Here is a 16,962-nt window from a genome sequence, read left to right on the forward strand (position 1 = left end):
TTAGCCACAATCTCCTCCACCTCCGCGTCAGCGCACTACTCACCGACTACCACACAAGCCCCGCCCGACCCTCACCATCCTCTCCATCTCCGCCATGACCCGCGAAATGAACAGAGCCTCCTCCAAATGCTCACTAAACGCCAAATCAAAAACACCATCGAAGAAGGGCAAATTGTGCATATCAACGCGGTTTACCAGAGGGGGCGAGTCGATCAATTCGACCCTGGTGGTGTCGGCGACACCCGACTCGAACAGTGCCCTTACTTCATTGCCTGTTTTGGCGGAGACGCAGAGGACCTTGGAGTGGTTGCGGAGGAGGCCCAGATCGCGGATCGAGTCGAATAAGTGCCGGTGGGAGAGGACTTGGCCGCGGAAGGCGTGGGAGGACCAGAGGCGCTTGTTCTTTCTTGTCGAGGGGGAGGAACTCGTGGCGGCAAGAGTGGTAGGAGAATCTGGGGAAGCGGCAGTGAGCGGCGGCGGCCGGGGGGGTCCGGAGGAAGGTGAAGGTGGCGACGGCGAAGGAGAGCTTGTTGAGGAACGTCTGAATGTTGAAGGCGGAGAGGACGAGAAAGATGATGGAGTTAGGGGCTGAGGGAGGGAGGGAGGGAGGGGAGATTTTAGGGTTTCTTTCCTATTTTTATTTAATATATTTAAGGTCATTCTGTGTACCCGAACATACCCGATCCGAATTGTTGAGGTACGCATTTTTTTTTTTCCTCTCATTACCCGAACCAGAATGAGACCCGAACCGATAATACCCTGAATTTCGAGTCAGGGACCCTATCTGCAATCGTTGATAGTGGGTCATGTGCTCAATAGCGTTTATGCTCTAATCACGTGCTTATCCATGTCGACGACTTGCTCATTTTTTGTGCAGACAATTTATTTTAGGGGCATAACAGCCTAGAACATCACATTACGACGACGAAAAAATCACAATCGGATGCGCAAGAAAGAGTTCAACCATTGAGACCACCTCGAAGCTTTGTCCCTACTTTGCCGAAACCTCTTTAAAGGCTTCAAGGCATGCCTTTCTAATCTTAAAGAGCATATGCTCGAGTTTATGAATCAAGCGTCGACACGGCGAATTAAAACTATTAAAAAAATAATGTACCATAACAAGGAGATTTGAAAGTTTTCTCGATTTCGTCATCTCTAAATGTGGTTTTGGGTAGCTGGACCTCGTTTAAAGTATTAGGAAAGTTTGACTGACATTAGGGCTCCGTAAGTTTGGCGGAAAATATTCTCCTTTTGAAAAATATTTTTCCGGAAGTCATTTTCCTGGAAAATATTTTCCCGGAGCATAATTTTCCGGTGTTCGGCGATCAATATGAAAAAGTTTCGAAAAATATTTTTCACCGGCGACCAGTGGCGGCGACGGCGGCCGGCGGGCTACCGGCGACGGCGGCCGGCGGCGGTGGCAGCGGCGGCGGGCGGCCAGCGACCGGCGGCCAACGGTGGTGATCGGCGATCAACTTCCTCTCCCACGGAAAATATTTTCCCTCCCATGGGCAATTTTGCCTTCAATTTGGGGGAAAATGATTTCCTCTTTGAAAAGAGGAAATCATTTTCCTCAAAACAATGAAGGATTTGGGGGTGGGGTCCGCCCCCGAACACCGGAAAGCGCGAAAAATATTTTCTGGAAAAATATTTTTCCGCAAACGAACACAGCATAGACCGATGAATAATTTCCTTGTACAATGTCCAATCAACCAATTTTTTGTTGCATTGAAACACTTGGGACTTCTAGTTTTGTGACGTGTTTTCGAAATCAGAACATTACAAACTTCTTGATGCTTCGAAAAATAGGTGATCGGTCTCGAAAGATTGAAATTTGATCGGTGGATTTAGGTAGTAGTTATGTGGGTGTTAAAAGACTGGTTTTTCACGAGCATGACCCATTTTTCATGGTCAAAGGTTGTTTTGCACCTTGTAGCTCGGTGGTCAAACACAAGTTAACTTTCACTCAACCCCAAAATTAGCTGATTGATCTTTTAAAAAAAAATTTAGCAAAATTTTTTAAGTTTCAACCCTTACTCAGCAAATATGGCATATTGGGTGTTCCCTTTACACATTGTTTATAGTTGGAACGATTGTCCACCAAGTAAAATCTACGTAGCTTTTATGACAAAAAAAAATTACTTAGCTTTATGTTCATCGTGACATATCATATTTCATATCAAATTGATTTTACTTTAATTAACTATTTCAGAGTCACACATTGGATCAGATTATAAGAACAAATTCAAAGAACATCCAATGATAACCACACCTCCCAACAAAAAAGGAGAAAATTCTCAAAAAGAAAATGTCGGTCTACATATTCCCAACTTCAGCAAATCGAACAGCAGCCAGCATAATCAAATTCTAGGCCCACATGGATGAACGTCATAATGTCCACAATTATCGCAAATAATCCCTTTATTAAATCAAAACCCATGTATAATTAAAACTTGTAAAAGCATATGGGCAGATGGCAACATGTCTCCCACGCTAAATAACCTTAATCATCATACTTTCATTCCCTCAAAATCTCTCCTTTTCAGGCCTAAGGAGGGATTGTTATTTAGTTCAGAGCACAAACAAACCCGCAAAAACAAGAGAAATCCCAATCCCTGACAGATGGGCTCACATTTCCTTTCATCCAACTCAAAGTCAAAGATGCTCGCCGGTCAAACATCATCCGGCGTCGGTGCGAGCAGTGGCTGAGCGAGGGACGACGACGTGATGTGGCAGGGAGTCCTGTTGTTCCCGTGGTCCTGAGTGGGACTGCATCGCTACCTTTTGCTTTGCGAACTTGCTCTCTGTGCTTTTACCCCACAGGACCAGGTCGAGACCAGCGATGATTAGCACCGAACCAATAATCCTGTGGAAGCCAGAATTAATAGGGTTGATACCACGAAAAATTCTAAATTGGTACATTTATGACAATTTTACCCTAAGCTAATTTTTTAATAGCGAAAAAACCCAAACTGGTACACCTGTGATAAATTTACTTAAAACTAATTTTTTGATCACAAAAAATCCTGACCTGGTATATTTATGATAAATTTATCCTCCATTAGTTTTTATTAAATTGAATTAATACCACAAAAAATCATAAATTGGTATGCCTGTGGCAAACGAAGGGTAAAACATAAAATTGGCACATTCGTCAATTGTCGCGTGTCATTTAATAAATTAATTTGACAGTAAAATTTAACGGAAATAAACTGAGGGTAAATTTGTCATAGGTGTACCAATTTGGGGTTTTTTGTTGTCAAAAAATTAGTTTAAGGTTGGTACACGGCGTCTGAGGAAACGCTACTTTGTCAATGCACCAAGTAGAACTCCTCCCCTAAAGCGACTGAGGCCATGATCGCGACAACGAGCGTCTGCACAGGTTGGTACACGGCGACGAACACTGGCCCGCCTTTGTCAATGCACCATATCTGCACTGCCAATGCTATCCCTGATGCCACCACTCCCTGCACATTATTTATTTTCAATCAAGAAAAACTTGATCTTGTTAGTATTTGTAATTTCAAAGCTTGAAGAAGATTTTTCGTCATTGAACTCGCAATTTCTAAGATATACTACGGACTCTACTACAACTTAATGGAATGTGAATAGGACGCATGTAAGTGGTTTTTTTTTTTTTGGGGGGGGGGGGACGGTTTCTATACTAGTGGTTGACTAAGAAATTTAGATCTGCCTTGTATAAGCTGAAAAATGCGCAACACAAAACTATCACCAAGTACTTTCAGTATGAGCAAGAAAATTTGGCTTTTCACTAACAAAATTAGTTCATCTTGGCTTTTGAACTATAATTGCATTTCCTCATATGCTTTCTCCAAACTACTGAAAATGAAACAGCCAACTTTAGTAAACAAATGCCGAGGTTGCTTAAAGACATTGGGATTGCAGATGTGCTCAAAAAAAGAAGAAATTGGTTCAAAAAAGAAATTTCCTGCAAGCCCTGATATGTTGCCCCAAAATCATGTATTGATGTATGCTCGGTTAACTCACCGCGTAGAAGACGCTGAAGAGCTCTCCACCGCTGTCAATGAGCCATGCATGCGGGTCTCTCTCCGTGAAAGCAGCTATGATAAAAAAACTGTAGGAGCCCGAAGAAGCAAGTGTACGATGTGACCGAGAGCCGAGCTGGGTATTTCTTGAGGACTGGGGCCTGCAGCACGAGCCAACCAGACCAGGAGAGGCAGTGTCCGATCAAGAAGACGCAGCCCAAGGTCCAGTTCTTGCCTTTCGCATTGCCTAAGGAGAGGAACATGCTTGCGTATTTTGTGGGCTCGAGGAGTGGCGGCGCCGGAGTGAATATGGCTGGTCCCTTGTAGAGGGTGATGACTGATGCTCCGGCGACGCAGAAGATGGTCCCGACGACCTTCGCGATGCCGTCTTTCCGGTCGAGTCGAACTTGTTCTATTCTGAACGTCCAATTAGTTTTTTGGCCAAAGAAAATGTCAGCTAACTCAACCCAATTGAGCTCAATTGATGTTGACGAGAATCGAGATTTTTATTTCCTAGAAGCTTTATCAACAATTATGCACTTTTGCCCTTCTTTTTCTCATTCTTTTTGTAGTTCCTTTTGAAGGACATGGTCTCTTTCCTTTCACTCTCTTTCTTTCCTTCTCATTTCTTTTCTGTTCTGGATCCAGGTTGAATCCATTTCCATTAGCTGTTGGAATTCCTTTCTCCAGAGATTTTTCAGTCTCATTCGACCTATGATTTTTCTCCAACCAAAAAGTAATCCACCAAAGGGCCTAAAAGAAAACCACTAAGATGTACAACGTGAGCTATCGGCCTAATATGTTGATTTTCCCAACCTTGAGACTATAGAAGGCAAATTATATCATATAAAGGGAATGAATTGAAGAATTTTGAGCCACTGGTTAATTAAGTAGGCTTCCACAGATAGAACTTCATGTATGGGGACATGTAAGCTTAATGATGATCACCTGAGTAGGGCGGCCATGAGGAATGTAATGGCTGGGACAGAGTTCTGGATTGCTGAAGCAAAGGTGGGTGAAGTGTTGTCCATACCCAAGAAGTAGAATCCTTGGTTTGCCGTTATCCTGTTTCGATATATTGACCACACAAAAATAAAATGAAATCGTCCCTTATAAAATATAGACAGCAATTTTATATGCCAAAAGAAAAGGAAAAAAGAACTCTACTGAGAATGTTAAAATTGCTAGCAATCACAAAATTGGGAGAGAAAAGGAAAAGGTCGTACCCGACTAGGGCAAGGAGAAAGAACTGCACCAAGAATTTAAGAGTGATCCCAGGCCTCTCTTTCCTGGACACCAAATAAAATGCGATAAGCATGTGAATGAGTCCTAAGTACGTTTAAAGAAGGTGTAAAAATGGGGGATTTGTCATGAGCGCATCCAAAAAACTGAACTGATAGAGAAAAAGGGTGTTTGTTGAAATGCTTTTACGAGAATCACAAAAAGGAGGAGAGGAAATTCAAGAAGAGAGGCCTTTAAATGACACAAGCACGTACTTTTCAAGAAAATAAGCAAAAGGGAGGAGGAGGAGCAAGGCGATGATGTTCCTGTAAACGATGAAGACGATCTTGCTGATGCCCATATTGAGGGCGGCTCTGGACACCACATGGAACCCGGCATAGCCGAATTGCAAGGCCAACATGGCCAAGTGCAGCTGGAGCCGCTCCGGCACCGAACACCACATTCTTCTAGAGCCAACGGGCACCATGTCGGCCATCGAATCTGAGGGGCTTAACAAACTCAATTGAGAAGGGTCAAGTGAGAGAATGGGGTAATGAAGAGCAGGAGCAAGGTAAGATATAAATACTGCGGTGCATATAAGAGAATGGGGCCTAAAGACCTATTTTTAGATTTTTATTATTTCACTTAGGATTTTGCTTCCTAATATCGACCAGGAGTCCCATATTTAATCGCGTTCTACCTATTTTTAGATTTTTATATTTTAGTTTCCTAATATCGCATATTTTCCTTTAGCTCATTTTTAAGTGGGTACTTTGTAATTGAAGGTACTATTTTTTGCCCTTTTTCCATTGTTATAGTATGTCTTTGTACAAATGAAGAGAGAAATTTCCAACAAACCTAGTTTTTTTCCACACCATCGAGTAAATTCAAGGATTAATTGTCAAATAGAATCTAGAAAATTTTTGACATAAATAACTTTTTATCAGAGTCATATGTTTGTAATATTTGTTTTCCTTATGTATATCACCATCAAACTCTTTCTTATCACTTGTATTTTATATATGTATAATGGGATGATTGGATGACAAAAAAGCATTTTTAAATATTTGCCAAAACAAGATAACAATTACACTCCCCAATACGAAAAGTTAGAAGATAAATTTAATTAAATCAAAACTTTGCATAAAATGTCGTGACACAAAGGTTTCACCTAAGATCATGTTGGAGAATCTTTTGAACATACATACTTGATTGACAATGTGAACTATCAAGGGATCCATAATCTTTTTGGTGTATGGAAAGACTACAAAACCAAAGAATGCTAAGAGAAAAATACGAAGGATTTGATTACCCACTTCTTTTGGTAAACTAGAAAGATATCATTCTAAGAACGAGAAAGGGAGTGCATTGGATTTAACTTTAAGGATGCCTTTGATTTAGGAATTATCAACCCCTAAGAATTGACTCAAAAGAGAGATGAGATCAACATTGATAAGAGGACTAACTAGACCAAGAGAATCGACTCTTCCAATGGCAATATCATATTCCTCAATTGTAGGGGTCAATTCATTTCAACCAAAGACAAATGTGGATGTCGTGGGAGTTCCAAAAATGAGACAATGCCTTGATCATGGCAATGCAAGGCTCCACGTACAAAATTGAGGCGAGGTATCCAATCCTCTTTTCCACGTACTTCTTGTGCTTCGGCTCGAGGCTTTCCCACATGCCCATAAAAGCTCTCGGTACGGGGATGATTTGAATTTCCGACATATTGACGAAGCCTAATTAGATTAATCACCACATATTTACAAAAAGAACAAAATGGGGAATTTAAATGGCATAAATGAAATTGCGGTAAGAAAAATATCGAAACGATACATACAAACCTTACCGAAAGGCAATGGCAATCACATAGACATGTCGCATGAGGACACGTGAGGTTTGACACCTAAAGGGTAGAATTCTAAAGGTTTAAGGTTCCCATTTTGATTAAATAAGAAAAGTTTACCCCCCACTACTAACGTTGGTCGGTGCACTTTTTACTAATCAAGATGAGCAGAATTGAGGAATGGATTACCACAAGTCTTTTGCAAGCGGGTCCACTCTCAATACCTCCTAATGGTTTCTCTAAAGCAATTCGGGATTTTAGACCACGGGTTGTAGGTGCATTGTGTTGTGCTAAAGCAGGTAAACATGCATTTAAATTTAAAGCAAACACCACTTCAATATAATCTCATACATTTAATCATACATCCAAACACCACCTACAAAATAAAGGCTTTGCACATACTCCACCCCTTATATCTCCCACCTACAAAATCATTTAACACATGGTTAGTGGACTTACCTCATTTTCCATGCAACTTTGACATGCAATCGATGCTACAAAAGGTAAACAAGGCTTTAGTCCACTTAAGTTTGTAACTTAGTCCCTAGTGGAATCGTCAAGGTTGTCACGACCCACCCCTCGAGGGCCGCCTCGGGAGGCACGAGTTTAGAGGTAATTGTTCATGAAATAGTCTGAATGGCACATCTCAAAAGACGGCTTACGAAGTGTCATTCTTTTATTCATCCATAAGGTCCATTAATAATTAACATGGATTCTCACTCAATCCATACCTTGCGTGACATGGAATTGATTTAATGTTTTTTAACAATTTGGAGTCGTCACTAGCCTTTTGTCGGGGGTCGGCTAGTATACCCAATCAAAATACGGGAATTTCATTTCGATCTCTCCGGAACTAGAGATATCTAAGTTCGGGCACTAGCTTATGTTAATATTTCTATTAACGCCCTTTCGGTAACGCTAAATTTAATTTGGTTGTTATCTAAGTTGTCATGCATTTGTTCTTATCATTTTCATGTCAAAACCCTAATCCACTAGGTGATCATGCATCTTGTTTTTGTGATTTCCATTTAAAGTTCTAAACTAATCATATCTTAGTCTAGAAAAGAAAAATTAACAATCAATTATATTGAAATGCAAGTGCATAAAGTAAACACTCAATGTAATTGAATAAAAACGAGCTAATCTAAGAACAAGAAATGAAAAACCCGCAACTCGTCGGGTGTTTATTACAATACTAATGGAAAGGTCGGGTATCAAATTGATTACAAAAATTTTGGACCGGATTGGACATTGATCATCGCCCTTCAAGAATTCAGCCTCCTCCACCATAAGTCGCCTCTCGAGTATTGGTTTTACATTTAAACTCATATATTGCTAACAAACAATGCAAAAATGCAATCAAAGCGAAGCAATTATATTCAATCAATCAAAACTTTTAATTGACCTTGGAATCTGCCTTTGCCTTTCATGCATTTCGATTGCCCAAACCCTCTAATCACCTATGATTGATTGATTAGTGGTTAATGATAATCAACTACCATTTGTGTTCACAAAACGATGGTCGATAAATTAACTCCTAAAGTCGGTTCTAAGTGTGCATCGTAGGCTACCCACTGAACTTGCACTAGGCCTAAGCATTCATTTAACAACCACGTGCATAAGCGATGAATTAAACATGCGATTAGGCCAAATGACCTTGTTTCTCGATCAAGCAAATAATGGGAAGTGAGCCTTATGAGAATCACTTATTCAATTGAAATTTGTCAAATTCGAGTAGATTCTGTTTAAATGTGATTAACCCACTTAAAGATTTCCAAATGAAATTAATCAAGCATCATTAGAAAGCTTAAGAAATGAGGATCAAGGTTCATCAAGACCACTTCGCCTGATTCCTACCCAATTTATCCGAAAATTGGGATTTGAGCTTGATACCCCTGACTTGACCCGGTTTTAGCCTGAAATTTTAAAAAAATGTGGGAAAAATAACAAATCTTATCCAAACCGAACCAAATTTTACAGGTAGTTAGGAAAACATGTGCTGAAAAACTTTCATGTTTTGAGTCTTTGCTAAAAACCCCATGATTTTTCTCAGCAAATTTATTTTCACCCTGGACTCAATTGCAAACCGCTCTTCAAAAACGATTGACCTTATCCGAGTTTTTTATGAAATTGACCTCTCAAATGTTGCAATCAAGTCCTCAAAATTTTCATTTTTCAAATAAATACCCCAATGAAAAACTTTGAAGTTTTAAATTTTTGCAAAAGAGGTCATCAAGTTTGACAAAATTGCAAAAACACGATCGGATACTCAAAGGCTTGAATTTCTGGATCTAAACACAGAATCCAATTAACACAATGTTCAAACCTTTGAGAATTCATACAAGCTCCAATTTTGACAAAATTGCTACTATTGGAAATCTTAGGATCTCAACGAAAACTTTCATGAAGAACATTTATGGAGATTTTGAACACCAAAATTTATAAAAATCAAAGAACATACAAAGGTCAGCCAAAAATCGGTTTTCACAGCATAGGAAACGCTACTTTGAGTGTCCATCGTGCAAGCCAAGTCAACATGAAAGTTTTTGAAAATTTTATACCATAAAGATCAAAGTGTCCTTTACAACTTTCATGAGGAAGTTTACGCAAATGAGAAACTCAAAAAATGGTGAAAATCACAAAATCGAATCAGGTCAGTCGGGAATCAATGGAACATAACAGAGAAACTATTATTCCAGATTCTGATCAAATATTCTAAAGACAATTTGACATAGTAAACGACGGCCATTCAAGACACATATTCTAAAGATTTCCAGATTTCCGTTCAAGACACATCAAATCGAAGCTCAGGAAGTTTAGTTTGAATCTCTAGTTGAACATTTTTCCAGATTTCCATGTTTAGAGGTTCAAATCAACAGTTGAAGGCTATTGACTCATCAGTACACGAAAATTGCAGAACATGCAATCAATGATCCAAACACTCATGGAATGATTCCTATGCACAGAACAATCAACATACGTCATTCTGGGCATTCAAACAGTGAGTATGATTTCGTGATAGGTTTAGATCTATCTCATGTAAGTATATAAACTCCTCGTTTTATCATCTAGTCCTAAACTCAGTTTTAGATTACATGCCTTGTTCGATAGACTAGCTGAGCTTGTGCAAGCTATTTGGCCACCACTAAGCTTTGATTTGGTGCTGAGTATAGCTCTACGGAATCTATATCACAGCACGAAGAGTTGAGCGTGAGAAAGTGATTCGACAAGGTATAACGAACAAGGATCAACTAAGGACCGAAATCGAGTAAGATAGAAGGAATCCGATGGCTGTTTTAGCTTGGGCCAACCACCACAACCTCAGGACAGAGCTGAGGAAGATGCTTGGGAGGCTCGGCATGCCTTGGAGGGCTGCTGGACCGTTGGAACAACCTCGAGAACAGGCTGGACAGTGAGTTGGCTTGGACGCCGGTGACTGAACCTGGAGGAAATGGCGCCGATTGGGGAGCTTCGGTGAGAGATTGTGCTGGATGACCTTGCGATTGGCTTTGGGGGAGGCTTGAAGGAGGCCGGCGTGTTGGTGGCTCGTCAGAAGGAAGCGGCGAGCAAGTAGTGGGAGCCCCAACCGAGAGAGAGAGAGAGAGAGAGAGAGAGAGAGAGAGAGAGAGAGAGAGAGAGAGAGAGAGAGCGAGAGAGAGAGAGAGAGAGCTCAATCTTAGAGAGAGAATTCAAATCTAAAAATGGCCAACCCCTTTGAAATTTGGGGGAAAAAGTTTATATACATCTTTCTAGTTTGAATTTTAGCCTTTGGATTGATCTAAGGGCTCAAATTCCTTCCTTAATGATTAAGGCTATCCCTTATTGGTTGGTTTTGAATCCCTTGGATGGATGACATCACATAATAGATGGCTAGGATTTGCTCTTGATGAATGGCCAAGATAATTTGCTTAATTATTAAAGAAATGCTCCTATTGGCTTAATTTTGGATGACAAGGGCATTTTAGTAATTTCTAAAGGGGCATATGTTTAATTTTATGAACAAAGGAAGGGTTGGCCTGCAAAGGCTTGAGGTGGTCGGACCATGGCCGAAAATGACCATTTTCCGGCTATACTCATCGGAATGGCGATAGGGGTTGGTTGTCCCGGTTGGGCCAGATCAAACTGGCTTGGACCGATTTGGTGGGTTCAATTGCAAATCATTTATGCAATTTAGTCCAATTTGTTCTATTGGGGACCTAATTGCAAAACAACTCAAATCCAATCAATTAAAGCCAATTAAATTCATTTCTGACATCTCGATTGGATGAATTTGTTCTAATTACATCATGGGTGATGCCAATTTCATCTTAATTGAGTTGTCTCACACAAATTGGGGCTTTTCAATCAATTGATGCAATTTTCACAATTTTTGTCCTCAATTGATAAAATTGATTTCAATTTAACCCAATTTATTTGAAAATTAATCAATTGATCCAATCAAATGGATTTAGAACATTTTAATGAGCCCTCATTGACTTCCACGTATTGGTTTGAACTAAACCCCAAAAGGAAATTGGAGTTTAATTGTCAAATTGTAGCTCAATTCATCAAATTAAACCCTAGATAAGAGTGGGTCAAGTTGAATTATCTCAATTGGATCAATCTAGCTTAGTTTTGCAAGTCATTGGCTAACTTAATTGATCAAATTGACTCAAATTCGTGTGAATTTTCCAAAATTGACTTTGAATTTGAATTGCATATAAGAAATCAGGTTCATCCATGGCTTAATTGTGCAAATCATGAAGAACTGACTAGAACTCCCAATTAGGGCTCAAATTGGCGATTTTCATCCTTGGCTTAGAATTCTAAGATCGATTTGAAAATTAAATGTAAGACGACCTCTAGATCAAATGTCGTGAAGGAAACTATCCTAAAAAATGATTAGAAGTGAAGTTATTTTATTTTTAGCCGATTTGAACCAAATTCCGCTAATTGAGGAAAGGTTGATTCTAAACTGATTTTTGTAAAATTGATGATGCTAAAGTGAAATGAAGATAAAAAGGAGTTGATTTGGGGGTTTTGAATTTTTTTCAATTTTTTTTGGATAAGGTGTTGACCAAAAGTCAACATTTTAGTACTTATTTACTAAAATGTCAATTAATGGGTTAAACTTTGAATTTTTTGAAAATTGACAATGCAAAAGTGAAATTGACACTATTGTGGGGTTTTTTTTAATGCAAAAAACCAAAATTTGACTTTGGGTTTGTAACGCCCCCACCTCGGGGTTATTAGTGCAATGTCCCGTTCGTTATTATCTTTAATTAAGCACAAGCGGAAGCAATTAATTCGAGACAATCACAATCAGAACAAATAACGGGGTTATGACAAGCATCATGAGAAAATTTTGTATTTACAGCACACGCAAGAATATTTTACAACCCGACTTACGGGTCTTAACCGATTTTAGCCGTTTATACATAACAAAAGTTGTGGCTTGGGTGTCCTAAGCCTGCTACTATGGCTTCAATGCTCCTAGATTCCTCAAACTCCAGCATAGCTCATACTCCCCTTCCCGCCACCATCCGTTCAGCTATCTCACGCCTCGCCCATGGCACCCTCTAGAGCTGGCCCGCCATTTCCACCAAAGGGACCATTGTACCCGCATAGGGGTCCAACCAGGTCGCCATTCGACCAGCGGTACCACACCACGTAAGTGTGGGGGACCAAGTTCCGAAGGCCCTGATTAACCATAACATAGGTAATAACCCGAGAGTAGGCTCGGTGTTCACAGGTGTCGATAGCATCGACCACCTCAACTTCCATCTTTACAGAGGTGCCGACTGGGTCGAGGGAGATGCCATCTTACGGACCTAAAAAGGAAAACAATGAGGGATGAGTCAAGGAGACCCAATAAGTGAACTCACTAATGTCAAGTGAGGAGGAATCGATCGTCGTTAACATAAGTTGACCCTTACCGCACCGGCGTCAATGGCAAATCAATAGCAAAATACATGCCAACAACAAAGGAACATCAAGTATGGCTATTACACATGAGTATCAACAATCAAGTTCCAATTTTTATTATATGTTAACCGTGAATAACAAGAAAAGCCTTTCTCGCAACCAAGTCATACTTGACTCTTGCAAAACGTGAGAAATATGCACGTCTCAAGTATATACAAGACATAAAATGAAACAATCAACGATCATTCACAAGTCCAAAAACGGTCCAAGCAAACCACATCATATCAAATACGAAACATAAGCAAGATATGGAAAGAACCAATCACGACCAATCAAACGACCGAACACGGTCCAAGCAAACCACGTCACAACGCATCTCATCTTCCTTTCCCAACATTAGGGAATTCACTTACTCTACTCGGCAAGGTGAGATTTTATGGGGAGAAAATAGTGACGTGAGAATGAAGTGGTGATTAGCGTGAGTAATAGGAAAGTAGCGTGAGCAAGAGGAAGAACCGACTGGTGGGTAGGCGTGTGAGAGAGGGTGAATGGCGTGAGAATGAGAGATGAGAGAGAAAGAGGAGATGGTGTGTGGTAACTAAGGGGGGACCAAGCCCATTTATAGGCAAACCCAACTTGCTCACCAAGTTAAGAGTCAAAACTTGCTCCCCAAGTTCTTGACACTCTAGAATCTTCCAAGCTCTCATAATTCACTTGCCACATGGTCCAATCACCTTCATTCAAGTGTCACCTATATTTAAAGAAAATATTATCAAATCTTAGGCCTAATAATTTGAGTGTCTAATTGACTATCAAGTGTCCTACTAGGGTTATAATGCCTTAAGTTAGGGTATATGAGTTACCCTATACATTAAATTCCAAGAGAACACCTAAGCCCGTGCATTAATGTCTATAGGAACACATAAGCTATTCATGAAGAAAAGACAAATGTCATGATGAAATTGCCTCTAAAGTCTAATGCCATCATTATCTAGATTTTGAAAATCTTGGCTATTAATGAAGAAGAGCCAAAAGACCATGATAAAATGGCCTTCAAAGTGTTAGCCATTAATTTGGCTTCTTGAGCAAGATTTAATTCCAGCCACATAATCTAAGCCTGGGCTGTAAGTTTTAATCTAGAGTTTATGATGACCTATAGGAGCAATTAAGATTCTAAAACTTGGTCCTCAAGTTGCAATTGGCCCTAAAGTCTAAGGTTTATAATTAAGCTTCTTGTGCAAGCCTTTAATTTAAGGCCATTCATTTCGAACTTGACCTCCAAGTTTCTACCTTAGGGTCATTATGCCCTATTCATTCAAGGCCTAAATATATCATGATGATCTCTCTTTCTCTCTCTCTTTGGCCGTGAGCCATCTTGCTAGGCGTGAATGATGGTCTTAGTCCTCAAGACTCAATTATAGAAGCCTTCCAGAAGAACACATTTCAGCTTCTACCACCACATGTGAAGCCTCATTTCCCCCTTCATATGACCTCCAATTAAAGTGTAACATATCTCATTTGAAAGCTCAGAATGTGTACATTAAATAATCAAAAGATCTCAAGTCCAAATTCCCAAGGTTTCACATGAGAAATGGTGCATCTTTGAAATCTGATAAAATTGGGCAGTTTTGTACTGTTCAATAAATCAGACTTGAAAACATAGTAAATGGACTCAAAAAATTCTCAAATTTGAATATATCATAACCAAGGCCTTAAAAAACATTTCCCATGAAGAACACGAAATCTGAATGTTTCTGTAAACACAAATTTTAGTAGCTCAAAGACAGACCAAAAACAGTTCGTTGGAATAGAATCCTTACTTCTCAAAGCAAGCTCTTTCCAGAATCCACATCATCTCCAAAAATTCCCAAATTTATATATGTTATAGAGGAAGAAGTTCTTAACAACTTTGTGAAGGAATTTTGTTCAAACTCGGCCTAGAGAAGTTTGTATAAAATCGAGAAAGTGTAAACATCATAAAAATACCCATTCTAGACAGTTTTACACGGTCCGAAAATGAGGTGATAGTCCAACTCAAATCAAGTCCAAAAATTATGAAATTAAAATATTTTAAACTTGAAGATATTTGGAACAACTTTGAAGAAGGAAATTTCTGGAAATTCAGTTCACAAAATTTTCCAAAAAAATAACACAACGAGGTGTTACTAGGGACTCGAAACTAGGTTTTCCAAAACAAGAGTAAAAATTGGTTCCGATTGGAAAAACCACCAAATTTAATCTATAGGTATTTCTCGAGGACTGAAATTGAGGATGTTATAGGGTTGACTTTTGGTCAAATACTTTTTGGTCAAAGTTTGACCAAAAATCAACTTAAAAGTCAACATTTTGACTTTTTGAAATTAAAATGTAAAAAGCTAGAAAAAGAATGGCTAATGTTAATTCAAATGCTAAATGACTCTTTTTGGTTGAGAATCGGGTTCTGTCACGATTGGAAACCTTAATCTCAAGATTTGCACCAGTACGATGCATTGGCTAAAAATCGGGTGTCAACAATTGTTAAATGTAATTGAACCTAACATACATCTATTCAACCACATGCCAAGTCAATTTAGCATGCAATTAGGTCTCTAAGCCTTAGGAACCACAAAAAACAATTAGTAACTCAAGAAGACCACTTCTCTGTTTTTCTCCTACTTCTGCTCAATTATGTTTTAATACAATTGACTAACCTAATGAACTCCAAATTGATTAATTCTAACGGCTAATAAAAGCTGAGTAAGTCTATTTTAAAATTAATTAAGTTCATTTTCCCCAATTATGGCCCAACTGGTGCAGTTTAATCAATTTAATTTGCCCCCTCAGGACCAACCCAATTCGAACCTGGTTTTTGCAAAATGCAAGAAAAATATATCAATAAACTTCAAAATGGTGCCAAATTTTATGAAAGGCTAGCTTAGGACATGCTCTTCCACTTTCATGTTTCGTCTTTTTGTAAAAAAAAGCCCTCCAGCTAAATCGCACATTTCTAAGATTCAAACTGGAACGATTTGGGAGGCTAAATATGACCTTGTCCAACATTAATCAAAATTTCCACCCGAATCTTATTCAAATATCATGAAATTCCAGATTTACAGTTCAAGACCTCCCCCAACAAGTTTCATTTTTTGATTTTTTGCAAAAGAGGCCATTAAGTATTTAAATTGTTAAAACTCATCAGGCCAATGCAGGATGATATTTTACAAATCAAATCATCGAATTTCTTCGGTACTTTATCAAAGTTTTGACAGACCAAAAAAATTTCAATTTTGAAGATCTTCATATTATTGGAAAGCTTATGATCTTAACTACAAATATTATGGAGATAACTTTTATTAATTTGATTTAGATTTTTTTGAAAAATTTTATCAACATGCAAAGGTTAGTCTGGCTCCGATTTTTCAGAAATTCTTTTGCATCTTCAAACATATTTTAACATCTTCTAGCTTTTTTCTGAGTGTTTTTCCAGATTATTAACATCTTCAAACTCTTCTCATGAAAATTCAATTTAACATACAAACATCTTAACCCAATGAACACCAAAACAAATAACAAACTCATTAGAATTCAAGGCAATCAACATGAAAGCTTAATCAACATTCATCTCATGTGCCTTAATCCTAGGACTAATTATCAATGAATGAAGATAATAATCTTGGTATGGATTTCGGCTACACTTAAATTCCAAGAGGAATTGAACTGGCAAATCATACTATCAACTATTACTTGAACCAACTCTCAAAAACAAACATACAAAATCAAACCCAATTACCACAAAATTGACTTGAAACGTACTCGACAGTCATCCAAGATATTTCAGCCAAATGTGAATTAGAGATCCTAAGATATTCTAACATGCAATCAATTCATGGTTTCATCAAACAATTCTAAGTTCTAAAGCGATTTTCATTTCGATTTTAATTAATTCCATCACATCCCAACTTATATTGATCATAGGTTGAAGACATAGCTTCAATGTTGTCC

The 16,962-nt window shown here is 38.8% G+C and overlaps 1 pseudogene; it reads right to left on the reverse strand.

The window, feature by feature from the left end:
* Window positions 1-2,396: 2,396 nt before the first annotated feature.
* LOC115693502 (protein WALLS ARE THIN 1-like) lies at window positions 2,397-5,774 on the reverse strand (annotated as a pseudogene).
* Window positions 5,775-16,962: the final 11,188 nt, after the last annotated feature.

This window comes from Syzygium oleosum, unplaced genomic scaffold, assembly GCF_021117445.2.
Source record: "Syzygium oleosum isolate NSW1041296 unplaced genomic scaffold, Sole_v2.1 Sole_v2.45, whole genome shotgun sequence".
NCBI classification, from domain to species: Eukaryota; Viridiplantae; Streptophyta; class Magnoliopsida; order Myrtales; family Myrtaceae; genus Syzygium; species Syzygium oleosum.